The following is a 17,204-nucleotide window of genomic DNA, read 5'->3' as shown; positions in this document are numbered from 1 at the left end:
TCTGTTAACTTCCTAGAGGCTTCTGGAGTCTCAGTCTCTATTTCTTGCTTTCTGTTTAATCTCCCCCAATTTCCTCTCTTGTATCTCATAACAAGGCTTTTTAAACCGAAAGGGTGGGGTTAAGGAGAAATCCTTTTGGTTTTGCTCAGGCAAAACTTTCTTCTTCCCCGCTGACTTCTTGAAATTAAGTGGGCAATTCCCCAGCGCCCATGTTATCAGGTGTGTTCAACTCAGAAGCAAAGTGGTCAATTCCCTGTCTGACAGATTTGTATAATGACCATCTGTAAGCAACCAGTACAGGGTTGCTTGCCTGCTGGCCTATGTGCAATGTATTCTTGAGTGAATGGGGCTTTCCTATTCATTACAGAAACCTTCACCAATCTGATGCCTTTTAGATACGTTGCACTCTCATCATCCACAGCTAAATTACTTTTAAATGTTTCAAACATTAGATAAATTTTAGATTTCTTTTTCTTTTAATCCAAGCAATTCTACCTTAAGTGAAAACAATACCTATTTCTGTGCGATAGTCACAGTCAAGTATGTGAGGTTTAACAAGCCTCAGAAGGCTGAGTGTCTCCATCTGAATGGGGAAGTAGCTTCAGTGTTGATTGTCCCTTTCAAATATATGTCTCTTACATTTAATTCTGTCTTCAATAAAATGTTTGTTTGGAGTTCTGGGACTCTAGCAGTCTTTTAAAAATGTATTTAACCCTGGGGGTCAAAAAAGACGAAATCCCACAGAGAGAGCATTGTTCACCTCTGCATCACACAAGATGATGTGGTAGCACATCCTGTGATGCCTTTGATATATTGACTATGTCTCTGTCTAGTTTCTCCTCCTTCTCTACTTTGTGGATCCTGCTTGTGTTACCCTGCTGTGTTCAGTGCTGCATCTTCCATTGAGGCTGTATGCTACACAGAGGGATGGCAATAATTCTGGAACTCAGCCAGGCACTGACACATGCAACTCAAGGCAGAAAACTAAAGAGATTTACAGCCTCTCTCAAGTGTTGCATTAACTAATGTCAGCGGTACAAGTAATAAGCCAAGTCTGGGTTGACCTCTCTTGTATGGCTTTAAAATTTATCCCACTTATATTGCACATTTGACCAGGCATTTGGTTTTGCCAGAGATCTACACGCTGAATGAGTTAATTTGAGTTGCAAACAATGAAGGGGGGGGGGGAGACAGCACTCTGCATTTATTGGTGAATTAAAATACATATAAACTGCATTTTAGCCCTAGCAGTTGAAAGCAAATTAAAATTTGTCCTTTTCTTCAGCTACTTGAGGCGTTCAGGGGAAATCATTAATGCCAAATCAAGACTGTGGACTTAAAAATATTCTAGAACATTAAAACAAATTTAAAACACTATTATTCAAAATAGTAGCAGAATTGAATGTATTAACTTTGTATTTGGAATAAAATGAATATGTTGAAAATTAATGTTTTGCACTGGTAGTTTATATGATAGATGTTATCCCTCAAGCTGATTTTCAAATATTTAATGGAATGATTTGAAGATTTTTGGGGGGGAAATCAGCTTTTTTCATTCAGGAAACTTGAATTATCAGTTAAAGGATGTTTAATTTTCCAGATTTACGTTTATACCATTTTGCACTGACTTAGCTATCAAATAATGATTCAGCGTTTGCCTTCTTGGGCTCCTTTCTGAGCAGAGTCACCAGGCCAGTGCAAAAGCATGCACTCATTCCTACAGCAAGGTGAATGTAATACCCATCTATTGTTCCCAATTACACACTCTGCTGCTGTGGTGCAGCAGGTAACAGGGTGGCTTCTATGGTCTTGCCCCTGGCATCATCAGACTAAGCCTATCGCAGAGGGAGGCACAGCCTATTAAAGATGGTGGCTGGATTTGCTTCCTTCTTTCAGAGTACGCCTCCCATGGGTAACATGGGAAGGGGGCTAATATACTGGTGATTTTTCTTTAATGAGTTTGATACAGTAGAATAAGTATTTGTATCGAGGGTATTGAAGAGTCTAATAACAATGACATTTTAATTTTCTATGTGATATGAGAAGGTTTCTACTTCGATTATGAAAATTAGGATTTTTAGAAGCACTACCAGAAATGAGCTTACATGTGGCCTTTTTTCTTCACCTCTCTGGAAATTTCAGGCTATTGTGCAAATCATGTATTGTGCTGCCAAGTTAGAAGAAGAGAATTTCAGTTTTATAATGATGTATCATTTACAGAGCTGTTCTGTTTTGAGCTGTAATGGTTTCTATAATAAGATCATTTTTTTCCTCCTTTAGCCTAATGAGTAGATGATTTACTTCTGCAATCTGTCTTGGCTTTATCCATACTTTACCTTTTCTAACTTGCAAATTTCACCATTTGCTTTATTAGAGATCCTAGAAATTATTCTTTCTGCTTCTGGGCTTTGTTGTTGTATTAATAACTGCACTTAAAAAGCTTTTTGGGGAGTTGTATTTTACTAATAATATATGCTAAAAATAAAGCAAACCCCTTCACAACCATAATTTGAAAATGCAAATAAATCTCTATGTGTTTATGCTCCACTGTATGTTCTTTGGATACACACACATATACATGTACCTATACCTATACCTATACCTGACATACACTTTGTACTAAACTTCACTGCATGGGTGAGATTTGATGGATTATGTGCCATAAGATCAGTGTCAGTTCTTAGTGACCACATAGATAGACCTTTTCCAAGATAATAGATGTCCAGTCTGACCCTTTCACTTCCAACAGTGAACCCATTGCTGCTGTAATAGAGTCCATCCATCTTGCTTCTAGTCCTCCTCTTCTTCTACTTCCTTCTATCCTTCTCAGGATTATGGATTTCTCAAGGGAGTTCGGTTTTCACATAAGTGTCCAAAATATGCTAATTCAAACCTGGTCATTTGTCCCTCAGTTGAGAACTCTGGATTGATTTGTTCTGATCCAGTTGTTGGTTTTCTTGGCTATCTATGGTATTTTCAGAAGTCTTTTCCAAGACCAAAGTTCAAAATATATGCTTTTTCTATCCTGCTTCTTCAGCATCCAGCTTTTGCTTCCATAAACTATGGGGAAAACCTTTGCTTGCACAATTCTAATCTGAATCTTTTCAAAGGCCTTTGTTGCTATCTTACCAAGTGCTAGTTTGCAGCATATTTCTTGACTGCTGGTTCCTTTCCTGTTGAGATATTCCTCTTTATAAAAAAATGTTCAGTAAGAAGGGGAGAATGTTCATGAAAGAAGGGGAAATGAGCCACATGAATCAATCATGACTTTGAATGGGAGATTAAAATAATAGTAACTGAGTCCATTTCAGGGATCTTGCTACTTTTACATAGCATAAATCATGCTTACTAATTAGGTATTACTTGATACCTAATAATTGGATGTAAAATTATACAAAATTATAATTATACAATTATACAAATTATAATGTAACATTATATAGAGAAAATTATAAAATTATATTAAAATTATTAGGAACTTTTATATGTCTTTATATGCAAGATGTACAGTAAATAACTTGATTTCCCGGAAAAGCTTTAATTTTAGCATTGAAATTTTAAATGCTTTTGAAGAATATTCTTTCAAGAATAAAGAAAAAAAGAAGTAGTATTTCAGAAAGTAAGGTGTCTTCATTTCTGAAATCTACCACATCTTTATAACAGCTTCTTACAATGGAAGTTGGTAGTATTTGTTTGAAGAAAAGCTTTTATAAGGTCATTTGTCAGAACTGTATTGTTTCAAACCTTCTATCCAAAGTGTCTGGATGCTATGACTTCCAGGAGAGGCATGGCAAGCTGAAGACACCTCTGTGAAAGCGGAGTTGATGACCACAGCAAAGACCAGAGAACTGGTGAGCAGACTAGTTCTTTGGAACCTCTCCAGGCAAGGGAAGGATGGGAGATCTCCCACATGCTCCGGACTGCTGCTCCTCATGAGGAGACTACAGGACAGTAGTCTTCCATGGGTTTGAGCGCCAGGAGATGAAGGGATTAGCCATCTTGCTCACAGATGTGCTGGAGCCTTTTAAAGGACACTAAATTCACAAGCCTCACTTTCTAATCACTTTTGGAAATTTTCTATTAACCATCTTAAAGCTATTACAGCCGTTTGGAACAACTAGTTTGAAAAGTTGCTGGGTAAGTTTAGCTTCAACCCTGAACAAAAAAAAATTAATTACAAGTTAAGAACTTAAAGAATTTGAAATAAACAAAGAGCTAAATAAGATTTTGATCTAACAAACTTACAAATGGATTAAGAGTCCAGTTAAATTTGTAATATTGACTTTTACTATAAGATTTTGGAATTATTAAAAATAAATACAGGTAGTTCTTGATTAATGACCACAATTGATACTGGAATCTTGGTCATTGAGTGAAGCAGTTGTTAAGCCAGATGCCCACGTGAGCTAAAGATTAAGACTGTTAGAAGTAAAAGGAAGGAATATAAAGTTAGTTTATTTGATCAAGGTTAAAATAAGACATATTTGCAAAGTTCTGGCAGCCCTTTATGGGCTTTTTGCTGACACCAGGATTGAAAAGTTGATGTTTTATGGATTTGTTCATAGATAAGGGATGGGATATAAGATGAAGAGATACCTGCTTATAACCTTATAGAGGGTGAAGAGTTACTAAATTTGTCTATTCTTATTGTGATGAAGGTTGGAAGTCACTTCTTTATATATTTTCTTTTTCTTTATCATATTCTTTATTCTTTATTTTTCTTTTTTCTTGCACTTTTTATTCTTTCTTACTGTTTTGTCTTTCTTTAACTTTAGTTTGTATTAGACTTTGCTATTGTAATCAAAATCCTTAATAAAAATTATATACTAAAAAACCCGAAGTGACTGAATGCTATTACAGTCAGGGACTGACAGTTACAGATGCTTACATCAGTTTAATACTTATATAAAGCATTAAGTTATTACATGCTCGCCTATTGAACATGTTTGGGTGAAATTAGCCTTAGAGGATCATATTTGCTTCCCACATACAATCATTTTACCTTCTACAAAAGACTAAAGTTAATATTAATCAACTACTGTCTTGTCAAATCATGCAATCAGCTTCATTTAATAAAGAAGAAAGCTAGTTTTGCTTGGTTGTTGTTTATTCGTTTAGTCGCTTCCGACTCTTCGTGACCTCATGGACCAGCCCACGCCAGAGCCCCCTGTCGGTCATCAACACCCCCAGCTCCCCCAGGGACGAGTCCGTCACCTCTAGAATATCATCCATCCATCTTGCCCTTGGTCAGCCCCTCTTCCTTTTGCCTTCCACTCTCCCTAGCATCAGCATCTTCTCCAGGGTGTCCTGTCTTCTCATGATGTGGCCAAAGTATTTCAGTTTTGCCTTTAATATCATTCCCTCAAGTGAGCAGTCTGGCTTTATTTCCTGGAGGATGGACTGGTTGGATCTTCTTGCAGTCCAAGGCACTCTCAGAATTTTCCTCCAACACCACAGTTCAAAAGCATCGATCTTCCTTCGCTCAGCCTTCCTTATGGTCCAGCTCTCGCAGCCATATGTTACTACAGGGAACACCATTGCTTTAACAATGCGGGCCTTTGTTGTCAGTGTGATGTCTCTGCTCTTAACTATTTTATCGAGATTTGTCATTGCTCTTCTTCCAAGGATTAAGCGTCTTCTGATTTCCTGACTGCAGTCAGCATCTGCAGTAATCTTTGCACCTAGGAATACAAAGTCTTTCACTGCTTCTACATTTTCTCCCTCTATTTGCCAGTTATCAATCAAGCTGGTTGCCATAATCTTGGTTTTTTTGAGGTTTAGCTGCAAACCAGCTTTTGCACTTTCTTCTTTCACCTTCATCATAAGGCTCCTCAGTTCCTCTTCACTTTCAGCCATCAAAGTGGTATCATCTGCATATCTGAGATTGTTAATGTTTCTTCCAGAGATTTTAACTCCAGCCTTGGATTCCTCAAGGCCAGCTTGTCACATGATGTGTTCTGCATACAAGTTGAATAGGTAGGGTAAGAGTATACAGCCCTGCCGTACTCCTTTCCCAATCTTAAACCAGTCTGTTGTTCCGTGGTCTGTTCTTACTGTTGCTACTTGGTCGTTATACAGATTCTTCAGGAGGCATACAAGATGACTTGGTATCCCCATACCACTAAGAACTTGCCACAATTTGTTATGGTCCACACAGTCAAAGGGTTTAGAATAGTCAATAAAACAGAAATAGATGTTTTTCTGAAACTCCCTGGCTTTTTCCATTATCCAGCGGATATTGGCAATTTGGTCTCTAGTTCCTCTGCCTTTTCTAAACCCAGCTTGTACGTCTGGCAATTCTCGCTCCATGAACTGCTGAAGTCTACCTTGCAGGATCTTGAGCATTACCTTACTGGCATGTGAAATGAGTGCCACTGTTCGATAGTTTGAACATTCTTTAGTGTTTCCCTTTTTTGGTATGGGGATATAAGTTGATTTTTTCCAGTCTGATGGCCATTCTTGTGTTTTCCAAATTTGCTGGCATATAGCATGCATTACCTTGACAGCATCATCTTGCAAGATTTTGAACAGTTCAGCTGGGATGCCGTCGTCTCCTGTTGCCTTGTTATTAGCAATGCTTCTTAAGGCCCACTCAACCTCACTCTTCAGGATGTCTGGCTCTAGCTCACCGACCACACTGTCAAAGCTATCCCCGATATTGTTATCCTTCCTATACAGGTTTTCTGTATATTCTTGCCACCTTTTCTTGATCTCTTCTTCTTCTGTTAGGTCCTTGCCATCTTTGTTTTTGATCATACCCATTTTTGCCTGGAATTTACCTCCAATGTTTCTAATTTTCTGGAAGAGGTCTCTTGTCCTTCCTATTCTATTGTCTTCTTCCACTTCCGCGCATTGCTTGTTTAAAAATAATTCCTTATCTCTTCTGGCTAACCTCTGGAATTTTGCATTTAATTGGGCATATCTCCCCCTATCACTGTTGCCTTTTGCTTTCCTTCTTTCTTGGGCTACTTCTAGTGTCTCAGCAGACAGCCATTTTGCCTTCTTGGTTTTCTCTTTCTTTGGGATGTATTTTGTTGCCGCCTCCTGAACAATGCTGCCAACTTCTGTCCAGAGTTCTTCCGGGACCCTATCTACTAAGTCCAGTCCCTTAAATCTATTCTTCACCTCCACTGCATATTCCTTAGGAATATTAGTGAGCTCATATCTAGCTGATCTGTGGGTCTTCCCTAATCTCTTTAGTCTGATCCTAAATTGTGCAAGAAGAAGTTCGTGATCTGAACTACAGTCAGCTCCAGGCCTTGTTTTTACCGACTGTACAGATGTCCGCCACCTTTGGCTGCAAAGGATGTAATCAATCTGATTTCGGTGTTGTCCATCTGGTGAAGTCCATGTATAAAGCCGTCTCTTAGGTTGTTGGAAGAGAGTGTTTGTTATGCAGAGTGAATTGTCTTGGCAAAATTCTATCAGCCTGTGTCCTGCTTCGTTTTGTTCTCCCAGGCCATACTTATCTGTAATTCGAGGTGTCATTTGACTGCCCACCTTAGCATTCCAGTCTCCTGTGATGAAAATAACATCTCTTTTAGGCGTGTTGTCCAGTAGGTGCTGCAGATCCTCATAGAACTGCTCTACTTCAGCTTCTTCAGCATTTGTGGTTGGGGCGTATATTTGGATCACTGTGATGTTAGATGGCTTGCCCTGAATTCGAATTGAGATCATTCTATCATTTTTTGGGTTGTATCCAAGCACTGCTTTAGCCACTTTACTATTAATTATGAAGGCTACTCCATTTCTTCTGTGGTCCTCTTGTCCGCAGTAGTAGATCTGGTGGTCATTTGATGTGAAGTGGCCCATTCCAGTCCATTTCAGTTCCCTGACGCCCAGAATGTCTATCTTTAATCTTAATAATTTTAATTTTAATTTTAATTTAATTTTGCTTGGTAAGCCCAATAAATCCTGCTATATTTGGCAGTGCCAGACACATCCGAACAACAATATTATTAGTAATGATAGTGGTGGTGGAATTGGCTTTGGAGTTTAAGTGTATCAAAACAGTATTAACAGTGATGGAATTAAAATCTTGAGTTAAAATAACCTACCTATTGTGCATTGAACTTTTCCAGAAAAGTTTGCTGCTCTGTATATTCACATTTGTAAAGTATGGAAAACAGATACTAATCATTTCAACTGAGGAACTTACAACTTTTTTTCAGGGCAGAAGGAATAATTTTATTTGCTCAAGCTTCAGACTCTGCTATAGCAAGCAAATAGAGGGATAACATGACTTTCAAATATTACTTTGTGTTGTAACAGCATAGAGGAACTCAAAAAGTGAGAAAAATAATGATGAATGGATAGGTACTTTTTTACCTTGCTTCTGTTATTACTTCATAGTACAGCTTAAAATTGTGTTTTATCTCTAAATGAAATTCACATACTATCTAACTGAATATTGTTTTACAAACTAAACTGATATAGGCACATCACTTAATTCAGTGGAGTTTTCTCCCAGGTAACATTATACTATATTTGTAGTCATGCTCTGTAAACTAATTAGGAGATTTTATTAGAGGGCTTTTTTTTTTACTGTATCAATTCTGATCATGAAGTTTTTTGACAGAATTTTGAGGCCCTACTACCCAATCTCAGTGAAGAGAGAATGCCTGCGGAGGGTCCCATATATCAACAGATGCAATGCAGTTGCATGGAGAATTGTAAAAATTTGGCTGTTCCAGAAGGCCTTTGCTGAATGAATTATGGTGAAAGTATTCAGTGCCAGATGGTTTGACTGATGTTACTATCTATAGTTATTTTATTATTCTTGTATTATTCTTACTTTTATTGGTATATACCACTTAGAGCCTCAGCAGAGTGGAGCAGTATATCAACTCTGTAAATAAAATGAATGTGAAATTTGGCATCTTCAGTGTATTTCACTGCGCTGCTCTGTTCCCTTGTCATCATGCTCCATGAATAGCTGATCCAGTTTTCTTTGAGCTTGGCTGTGGTACTACTCAGTTGCAAAGTTCTGTTTTGCAATTCACAGTGCTGAATTTTATGGGGCAAAAGAGTAATGCCATGCTACCTTCACAGCTTTGGCTGTGAGTATGTACAGAAAGGTCTTAATGGTCATACAACACCTCAGATTCATTCCTTTCTGTGTGGAGTAGGGGCAAAGGGATTTTTGTTACTCCAGGAGCTGCCATAGCTTAGTTGGCACAGGATTATTTTTGCACTCTCCTTTTGGTTGGCTGGAGCAAAGACTGATCGGCTAACAGTATTCCCTGCCAGTTCCCTGCATTTCAAGGTCAGAAGGAGTGAAAACAATCACATGGCCAGTGTAACAATGCTTCGGTGGGATTGTGGAGGTGAAATAAGGTCATGTGAAAGTACCCTTTGACTTCTTAAGGATAAATATATAAATGCTGTCTGCATGCACCCAAATCTCTGAGGGTGTGTGTCTTTCTCTCCTAAAAACATTACTGTGTATACTGAACCACAGCCATAGTAGTATTATAGTTTATTAAAATAATATTACAATAAGGGAATGTTTGGTTTGACTGTATTGATGGAGCCCATTAAGAGTGATTATGCATAGTCACCTGATGTGTCCTCAAATATAACCTTATTCATTGTGAAATTTCACTAAATAATTTACCAGGTTCTTCCATGGAGAGGTTCCCCACTGTTCCAATTGTTTCTATACCAGTAATCCCATAGACAGCAGCCCCCCTGATGAGACTCTTCATTCTGTGTATGAGGACATCCATGTATGTATACATGCTTTCCCCTAACTCTTGGGCTTTTATTTTTATGTCCATATCTGTTTTTTTTCCATAGTAAGAATGCAACTTAGCTCATCTGCTTCTCTCTACTGATCCTCTAATCAGTTCCATAAACTTTTGAGCTAAAACGTCCTTCTTTAAGCAGCTTAGTTGCCAGCACAATCAGTATTTTATAAAAGTTGTATCTGGTTCTTTAATTATTGTAGCCTATAATCTGCACCACGGAGAGTCCATTCAGAATGTTCTAGAATATATAGAATTCCTTGGTGGAAGTACCACTTGATCTCTAGCATGCATAATTGGGTACAGCTCTCCTGAATTTCAGTCCCCACAATAATAGGATGTTCATTCTGGAGCTTTTCAGTTGTTCTACAATCCTTTATTTTCTTCATTTCATTGTATTTTATTTAATATGAATATATGGAATGTTGTCAAGAGTCACTTGCTGAGATGGGAGGCTATAGAAATCAATCAGTCAAACAAACAAACAAATAAATTTTGCAGAAGTCAGCCCAGACTTCTGCAAAACATCTACTGCAAGGATTACAGGAATGCCATGTTATTGTTATAAAATACAAGAATAGGAACTTGAAAACCTGCCAGAATCTCCCTCTGCCCATCTTAAACCAAATAGAATCAAGGTAGGGTTATTTTGAATTTTTTTCTCACACTCTTCCAGGACTGAGTAGTCATTTTCCCTCTTTTAATGGTTCATCCATTTCTTCAAAGTCATTTCCATTTTCATTTTTTTTTTCATTTTTAAATGTATATGCCGCCCAACTCCTAATCATCTCCACATTCCCTTACAGCACATGAGGGCTTATAGGACAGATTATTGACCCAATTCAAGTTCTTTCTGGCTTCAGAACTAGGGCCTTGAAGGCCTCATTCTGTAAGTGCTTGCACTGAGGTAGCAAATTTCCCTCCTCAGATTGATTCAACCTATGCCTTTTCTGCCTTGAGAAGATTCATTCAATGGATTATTGTAAGCACTGCCAAGAGTTTACCAAGCAGGCTCAGTATGATTGCATGTTTTTTCTACAAGTCACTATTCGGGAGCAAGATTGGTAGATTCTGAAGCTTTTATAGCCCCTTCAAGTTTTTCCACAGTTCTGTCATATTACATATGTTCTTAGGAATTGCTCCATCATGAACATATTTGAGATTCACTTCTACTTGACACGTCCAGGATTCTAGCTTTGCTATTAACATCTGGAAAATCAGTTGATAATGGCCAAAATGTGGACTTCCAGTGGGGACATGGGGGACTGAACAGCTGTGCCCATGGCCAGAACTGACAACGCGGCAGGGTTTTGTTTTATTTTGTTTTTTGGCTCAGGCAGGTTTTTCCTGAAGCCCTGGAACATTTTCATGCACAGAAATCCCTCAGAATTATCCCATCTGTCCTCCAGAAGGGTGCCTTGCAGCCAGAAGATCACAAACAGCATGCATACTAATCTGGTAAGAGACGCTGGGAAGCCACCATTTCCAAGCTGCATTGTAGCCTTAAAGGAACGCTAAGACCGGCCACCCCATTTCTAAATTACCCAATTTATATATTTTTTAAAGTTTACGTACCCTAAGAGAGGCTTTCTGCAGCAAGGAGAAGTGATCTCTCTTGGTGCTTATCATTATTTTGGGATTAATTTTTAAAAATCTTCTTAAGTTTTGGCTCATTTCCCATCTAAATACTAAGGAGAATTGAGAATAAATAATTGCCTCCATGCTATTATTTCTGCACTGAATTCGAAGAATTTAATATTTTCCTATACATTGAATCTGCTGCTTCGAACCTTCAGCTTTCTGCTGCCACTTTCCCTGGGGAGTTGCCTGTTAATGTACTTTCACTTCTGTAAACATCTTGGAAATTTTCCACTAACTCCTACTTTTGCTAGTTAAGTATGTAGGGGGCACCATAATCTACTGCCTGAGACATGGAGGATTTCAAGCTCTCAGAGTTCTGTTGTGAACTTAAACAGACTTTTTTCGATTCCTGTCAACTTATTATGCAAGATATTCGGGTCATTGTAGAAAACATCAGCTCTAAAATGTGTCATGGAAGAAGTTGAAGAGCTCAACAACGATGGAAATATTTCTACTGACAGTGAGATTGAGGCTTCTGTTGAATTGCCAGACAACGACCAGATTGTGGAGTTGAAGGAATTAAAGGGACAGATTGAATTGCAAACTATAAATGAAATTGTTTTTTCTGATGGAATGTTATGGGAAGGAAGAGGTCTTTCTCTATGGGAGGTTTTTTGCTGAGAAGTCAGTTTTTAAGTGGGATAGTTGGGCTGTCTGATTTTTTTAATGAAAAATGCTTTGTGTGTACTGTGAGGATGAGTAAATGCTTTGGTATATTTTGAAATGGGAAAAGATTTAAGAATGATCATTTGGATTGCTTTTAAGGCCTGTTTGACTTCATTCCTTTTTAATGATCTGGATTAAGATTAATAAGGTATAATAATAAATGCTTGGTTTTAGGTTTAATAGGATTAAGATTGTCATAACTGTAGTATTAGTTATAAGAGTAGACAATTTATATGTTTTTTAGTTTGATCTTTATTATAGTGGACAGAAATGTCTAGAATAGTGGTAGGAAATAAATAAATGTTGGGTGGGGAGTTGATTAGGAGGTTTATATATTTCTTTTTCTTTTAATATAAGGGGAGCAATTATATTTAGTGATTTTTATAATGTGCGAATGGAATGATTTAGAGAAATAATGTGATTTTGGTTTAATATAGAGTAAGGGACTGATTATGGAAATTGCTGTATATTTTTGCTGTTAAAAGTTGGAAGTCACCTCTTTATATAATCTTTAAAATTCTTTTCTTCTTGTGTTTTCATACCTTTTTTGTTTTTGTCTTTTTCTTTTTCTAGTTTTTTCCTTTTTTGTAGTTCTTATCTATGCTTTAAATCTAATAAAATTCTTATATAAAAAAAGGTAATGGCCAAAATGTGCTAAAAGAATAATCCTAACCTTTCCTAATAAGATTGAAAATAAAAGAAACAACATAAAGGGGATCTGATAACCCTTCTGGTAATGGTCCCTGTACTCATCAGCCCATCAGTCTTCAATTTTACCAACAGTTCTCTTGCAGTATTTGCTGATTCAGGCCACCCACTCTTCCTCTCAGGCTTGATTTCAAAAGAAAAAAAATAGATATCAACCAAGATCAAAGTTGTCTGCTACTCCATGTGCTGTCCTTCGGTTTCATATTCTTTTCATCTTTCATCCAAGTATCATGACTACATGACTATAGCTCACACCAGAAGATTACTATGGGTCTCTTTTTCACTCACCACAATCTCAGGATACTCCTTTAGAATAACCTTCAGACCTATGTTCAGATTTTCCATTGCCTCTTATCCAAAGTTGTTCATCTTATCCTGTATCAAGAATGAGATTTTAACCCTACAATCTTCCAATTCCCCTTGAATCTCAATCTCTGCCTCACTCTGCATTATGCAGAGCTCAGTAGGAGATATCAGAGAATGAAGATGTTAACCAGGATCTTCAGAAAGTTGTGTAGAGATTCAGCCAACTGTATCCTTGTTACTCTGTGGTGGCTTTGACAATTATGATTTCCTCTGCTGCAGTGGTTGGTTCATCAAGATTATCTTCAGCTCCCCAGATGGACCTGATGTCCATATTTCCATTTATCTGTCCATCCATTTGGAACAAGTCTAGAATACAGCCTTCATCTATAAGGGCTTTGGGAAGAGCAAAGCTTCAGGTAGAAGATGATGTGCTTTCTACAATTGTTGGAAAGAATGCAGAGAATGTGGAGATGTTTCTGGAGAGAGGAATGAGAGATAGAAAGCCAGATTCAAATTAGCCAGAGAGAGGCATTAAAAAAAAATCACCTTAACAGTTTGAACCTGTATTCCTTACATTATATTATACATTACATTATACATTAACTGTATTCTTGTTATCAATCTGTGCTATTCAATTATCTTATTTGGCTTCTTATCTGCTTACAGTAAAATTTAGTCCTTAGTCATGTTTTGATTGCTTGAGAAAGCAGCTGCAGCTGAGCTCCTGAATGGGAGGGAGCTCCTGACATGATCTGCCTTTGCCTCCCTGCTTTGAGGATATGATCCTGGCCTTCCTTAGGCCTAGGATAAATGTAGTTTTCCTGGCTTCTTAAAGACTTCCACAAGAGTCTATTATGTACAGCAGCTAAATGCGCAGGCTTTGTGGAGTATGCAAGAAGGGACTGTTTCAACTGCCTTCTGTGTTGAATTCATCAAGTTTGACATTCATCCTAGGTTTGAAATTATATTTTGAGAACTCTTTATGTTGGGATCTGTATTTTCACATCCACAGAGAATAAGTATTGTTTTATCCAATTATGTATTTTCTCCTATAGTCAAAGTCTGTGTTCCATTCAGGACAAGACAATATACTTCCTACCATTTTTTCTAGTCCCTTAAAACTGACTGAGAGATCACTCCATTCCCTGAATGTTTGAAAAGCATTTGTTTTCTTCTTGTACCAAAATGTATCATTTCAAATGGACTTGCATCTTCTTTCTCCCCAGCATTTTTCCAACTGGATAGTTGCAGTCATGAAGTTTCATTACAAGTTAGCTAAGTAACTATGCCCTCTCCAGATCCATAGTCATTCTACAGAAGTTAGAGCAACATCTGCAGCCTTTTTACATGACTTTTTTTCTACCAGAATTATGCAGGGAAGTTACATGGACCAGCTTCCACTTTCATCTGGCATTACTATTAGGGCTTCTTCTGTCAAAGAAACACAGCCCATGGAAGAGAAGTCCTTCTTCAGTCACCTTATGAGTACCAGTCCCTCCTTCATTTAATAAGCTAGGAATTTTCCCATACGTGTGAACTGCAGAAAGTAAGTAAGTAGTTACTTAAGTAACTTCTTAAATGATCATTTGTGAATTCATACAACTTACTCTTCTGTTGTAGGGGTAATACTCAATGCTGGATGATTGCAACATTCATCTTGGATTCCCTGTTTTAGTCTCAGGAAATAAAGGGATTCAGTGGGGTAATGGTTAGTCATGAGTATTACAGACAGTGCTGCCTCACAGATTAAAAAAAAGTCTATATGTGAATTCACAAATGATCACTCAAAGAACTTTGATACAAGTAACTAACTTCTTCTGCCTTCTGTTTATATTCTGCCTTGCCTTGTCAGGAATTGTATCATTTATAGTTCTTTGTCTATCCACATAAGTACTCTCTCTCCTTCTACTGTCATGATCCTAGAAAACAACTGTTAGAGTCAATGGACTTTACATCCTTCCAAACATTGTTGCTAATTTGTGACCTGTAATATGACCAGGGTAACTCTTGTTTAGTGATCCTGTATAATTTTGCCCTTTTCAATTTTGTTACTGGAGGCTTTTGCATCCTTTATGAGTCAACCCTGCTAGCTAGTTTCATTTTCCACTCTCATAGCCAGTAAAAATAAATGAATAGCACTATATAGCATTCTACACAGAATATGTTCTTTTCTAGAGTATTTGCTTGTTTTACATTATTTCAGGAAGTAAATTTCCAACATACTGGCAGCATTTATGACTTCCTTTTCATAATTATTTCTTGTACACTAATATATATTGGATTCATCTCAATTCCTCTTTTCAACGTTCCTCATATATCCTTCAATTTGGCCAGTGAGACGGATGTGTCATCTGCTAATGATTTGTGCTGTCCTCAGTTGCCACTCTCTATATCTATTATTATTTATTGTATTTGTGTTTTTAAGTCTGTTAGCCACTCAGGATCACTACTGCAAGATGAGTGGCCATATAAATTGGTACACATATGGTACATAAACACACACATACATATATGCTTGTTCCAAATATGACTGCAGCAGCTATTCTTTATATGCATTGTTTTTTTCATCTGCAGCCTCTCTCACTTTATCATCCCAAGCATTGGGGCACTCTGGGACAGATTAAAAAAACAAACAAACTTGTGTTCCAAGTACCTTCCACTCCTTCTTTCCTAACTTCCACTTGTCATTCATTTTGCTGGTATATTTGCCTATTTAATAAAAGCAGTTCTGATACTTTTTCATTCAGGACCTACACTTCCTCTTCCTGTTATCATTCAACTCTCTCTCTCCTTTCTTTCACTTACTTCCTTTTCTTCCATGTCTGTTTTTTTCCCAAGATCCATGTTTGACACAGAAATATTGGTAGGATTTCAGAACATATCTGGGAACAGAAAGAATCTGAACCTCCATTACCAATGCATGGTGTTCCCTATGAGATTACCTTTGAATAAAAGCAAGGCCCAGCAGCACACTGTATATTTAGCATAATGCAGAGTTTGTACCTCAGCCAGGTACACTGTTTCTGTTTCATTATTTCTACCTTGGTGGTGCACACCCACTTTGTGGCAAGTAAAGCTGGAGAGCCAATATGTAGACTGGAGCAAAGTCATACAGAATGCTTCAATGTTGACTGATTGATCAAAGGTTCTGGTTTAGTCTCTACTTTAAGTTGAAAAGGTAAGACAGCCTGCCAGCCTTCTCGCCATTTAAAAGATTAATTTTTTTTTTTACAGTTCTACAAAAGAGAATAGTTTTAGAAAATATCCTTCCAATGGGATTTTTTAAAAAAAGATTCTTATCAACCTGGGTCAGGGAATTATTTCAGTTACAAGAGGGAGTAAAGATATAGGTTCTTCAGTGTTTTTACAAAAATAGTTGAAGAGCGGAATCTTCTGTAATTTTATAAAGAAAAACAACATATATACTGCTCTGGGCATCTTACTTGGCCATGATTTACTTCTGAAAACCAGACTGTATATCTTAGTTCTGATTTTCCTGTCCATTAATATATAGGGAAGATCAGATAGGTTTGGTCAATCTTGTGTGAATAGAGCACAATTATCCTGAAAATCCTTTATGGAACTCATTGCACTGTTATTCCTTTTGCAAATAACTCATTGCATCTAGGGGGTGGTACTCTGCAATATTAGGAACGTTTGAGGTATACCAAAAATATTTCTGATGGTATTGGGCAAAATATATATTTAATCACCTGCCATGTATGTTTTCTCTTGTCACTCTAGTAAATTTAGATTAGAGTAGGCATGAAGAACATTTATATTTTGAATTGTATGCCATCACTTTAATTGCTGAATTGTTTTGTGTCATTTGAGTTCAATCATAAATCTCTATTTAAGGGAAAAAAATAAATTATCTTATTTTTCTGGCATGGTAATTTCAATTATAACAATATAGACATTTGTTTTTATACCATTAGAACAAATTCTGTTTTATTCCTCATCTTTGTTTAACTGTTAATATAAATTTGCCTTCTGAAACATTTAATGTTTTTCCTTATTCTCTAAATTGGCAGTCCATTAAGGTACAGTACCAGGTTGATTTTATTTTTGGGTACACCAAAATTCAGAATCTATTAAAAAGTATTTACTGTTTTTCTATGTTACTTTTTCCTTGTC

At 37.1% G+C, this 17,204-nt stretch overlaps 1 protein-coding gene across 1 annotated transcript in view; it reads left to right on the top strand.

The window, feature by feature from the left end:
* The window catches only part of TOX (thymocyte selection associated high mobility group box), a 243,750-nt gene that overhangs the window by 103,803 nt on the left and 122,743 nt on the right, over nt 1–17,204 (top strand). The gene's annotated exons all lie outside the window — the stretch shown is intronic.

The sequence above is a fragment of the Candoia aspera genome, chromosome 3, assembly GCF_035149785.1.
Source record: "Candoia aspera isolate rCanAsp1 chromosome 3, rCanAsp1.hap2, whole genome shotgun sequence".
NCBI classification, from domain to species: Eukaryota; Metazoa; Chordata; class Lepidosauria; order Squamata; family Boidae; genus Candoia; species Candoia aspera.
Note: the sequence above shows the minus strand (reverse complement) of the source record. Positions and strands in the feature narration are given on the sequence as shown.